Source organism: Limulus polyphemus, unplaced genomic scaffold, assembly GCF_000517525.1.
Source record: "Limulus polyphemus unplaced genomic scaffold, Limulus_polyphemus-2.1.2 Scaffold4160, whole genome shotgun sequence".
NCBI lineage: Eukaryota > Metazoa > Arthropoda > Merostomata > Xiphosura > Limulidae > Limulus > Limulus polyphemus.
The window spans coordinates 49,671-52,766 of record NW_013669770.1 but is presented as its reverse complement, the minus strand read 5'-3'; positions in this window follow the sequence as shown (position 1 = coordinate 52,766).

Genomic DNA, 3,096 nt, shown 5'->3' with positions numbered 1-3,096 from the left:
GTAAAGGGAAGAAACATCTATCATCATACAAAGAAGACTGTTGGGTGGTAACTGTCCGTTAGTATCTTCTATTATGTTAAGAAAGTGAGTAGTATCCTTCACGTAAGAGGGGAGGGTATATGGTATACGTCATGTAAAATGATAAATATGCTTCAAGAACACCAACTGACAGGTCTATAATTAAAGTAGGCTGGTAGAGGGAAGACAGCTAGTCATCACCGCCAACTCTTGGGCTACTCTTTTTACCAACGAATAGTGGGATTGACCGTTACATTATAACGCCCCCATGTCTGAAAGGGCGAGCATTTTTGGGGGGACGGGGATTACAGAGAGTAAAATAAGATTTAAGTTGTTAATGAGGTCATAATTATAAGGGATTTTAATTTCAGGCAAATAGATTTGTAAATATTAAAAGTCAAACTATGAGGGAGACAGGTTTTTAGAAACTGTTCAGCTGTTTGTTGAATTTTGGGCAAATCTACACGAGGGCTATCTACACCAGCCATCCCTATTTTAACAGTGAAAGACGAGAGGGAAGGCAGCTAATTATCATCACCCTTTGCTAACTTTTTAACCAAGTAATAGTGGGATTGACCATCACATTATAATGCCCCAATGGCTGAAAGAGCAAGCATTTTTGATGGGATGGGGATTCGAACCCGCAACCCTCAGATTGTTAGTCAAGTGCCCTAACCACTTGGCCATGCCAGGCAAGCTGTTCAGGATGGTTTTCTTCACCAACTGGTTAGGGAACCTACTGGGAACAATGCTGTTTTAAGTTTATTGGTAACTAAAAATAGAGAAATGGCTCAGAAGGTGGAGAGCAGACAACATCTGGGTGCAAGTGATAATCGTTCAATCAGGTTTGATGTTTTAATTATATATGGAGATCAGGAATAATAAGACTGGCCACAAATTTGAAAAAGCACATTTTGAAGGTATGTGACAAGAATTATTAATTGTTAATTGGGCAACTTGATCAACTGGAGATAGTGATAAAATGTAGAAAAATTGTTTTTAGATATTCAAGATATACACTCCCAATATTGATAGGTGGTGGCTACAAGTGTCATAAATTTAAGGTTAAATGGAGTGCTATTACAGAATACTTAAAGGATATTATAAAATCAAGAAAGTTGGTCAAACATGTCATTTGATAAACCAAAAAAAAAGTATATGAAAAAAGTTGGCTGAAAAAATTTAACACATTAAGGGTAAGCAAAATGTTCGACTGGGAATGGGGGCCTCTGAGGGATGACAAGTAAGGCTCATTTTGGTGACTGTTAGATGGCTTATTTATTAAATTCTACTTTCCTTCAATTTTTACTACTGGTGATTTAAGCAATATTCCTCATCTTGAACAGTTGCTAGATGGAAACAAGATGATCACATAAATTTTGAGCTCAAGAAAAAAATTGGGAAGTTTAAAGAATTATAATGTTCGTGGGCCAGATAATATTTCCCTAAGGTCTTTGAAGGAAGGATTGGATATGTGAGCCACTTGCTACTAATTTTTTTTAAGTCCTTAAAGAGTGGGCAATGCCAGAAGACTGGTAAATTACTAATATTACTCTTCTTGTCAAAAGAGGCGAGACTGACGTCTTGATATTACTTAGCTGTGAGGATGCTCTTGCTTTACAAAAAGATTTATATTATTTGATGAGATACGTGAATAAATTTCAGGTGGCTTTAAATAATAATAAATGCAAGGCAATACATGTGGGTTATCACAATTCAAGCTATAAGTATAATTTTGGTGTTCTGATTGATCAGTATCTTAAGCTATCCAAGCAGAGTGCTGTTGCTAGTGGAAGCTCAAATAGGATTGTAGATGGTATTTACAAAGATACTGAATACAAGTCTAAAGAGATTTCATTGTGTAGATTACTGGTTAGGCCACTCCTGGAATATTGTGTTCAGTCTTGGGCTCCTAACCTTAGGAAAGGGTTACTAGAATGATGCATGGGATGGAGGGGTTGTCATATGAAAAAAGGCTGAAATCTCTCAAATTGTTTTATCTTGAAAAAAATAAGAGTTAGTTTGGATCTGATTGAGGTGTTTAAGATTGTAAATGGAATTGATAGTGTTGATGTATCATCTTTTTTTATATTTAAAAGTGAGAATAGTAGGAATAGGGAACACAAACATAAATTTTGGCAACGTAGACAGCTAAGACAGTTTCATTTCTATAACAGGGTGTTTGGCCTTTGGAATGGGTTGCCTTCGGATGTTGCAGAGGAAGTAAATTTAAGTGAGTTTAAGAAAAAGCTTGATAAGTATATGAATGATAAAGGCTGGCTTTAAGATATTTTACCTCAGGAAGAACACTGAATTGTTGGAAAAAGTTTAGAGAGGTTACTAGGTTGACATCTGGGATGGAAAAGTTATCATATGAGGACATGTTGAGATTTAAATTTTTTTTTTCTCTTGAAACACGCACAAAAAAGAAGAATTAGAAGAAAACTTGATCAAGGTTTTAAGATTGTTAAAAGAATTTGTTTTGTGTTGATGCATCACCTTCTTTCATACATAATAGAGATAATGATCAAACTAGGGGAGACAAGTTTAACTTATGTCAGGGTGGTAGCCGTATTGAACTATGAAATTTCTGCTTTTATAACAACCTTGTTGGCCATTGTAATGGATGGCCTTAATATGTGGTGGATGCACTAAATTTAAGAGAGCTTAAGAAAAAACTTGATAAATACTTGAATGAAAAAAGCTGCTTTAATTTGTTTTGTGGATGTGACAGCCTAATAACTTCACTGTTGTGCTATAACTATTTTAACGGAAACTTTTCTGAAGTAAAAATCAGTACTTCTTGACTGTCTGCAAGTTCTTTAGTTTACTCAGTTTTGATAGAAATACAGTATTTATTAAAATACATCATCAATTTATAACTCGTAGTAATTCATCCAGAAATGTTCGACACTCCAAACCGATCAAAACATTGACTCATATTTCTAAAGTTAGTGTAGTTTATTTTTTAAAAGGTCAAAATTAAATAAATTACTGATACAAATGCAATCAACTGTCTAACAGAATAAACAGAAATGTCAAAACACTTATAAATTCTAGGATATATATATATATATA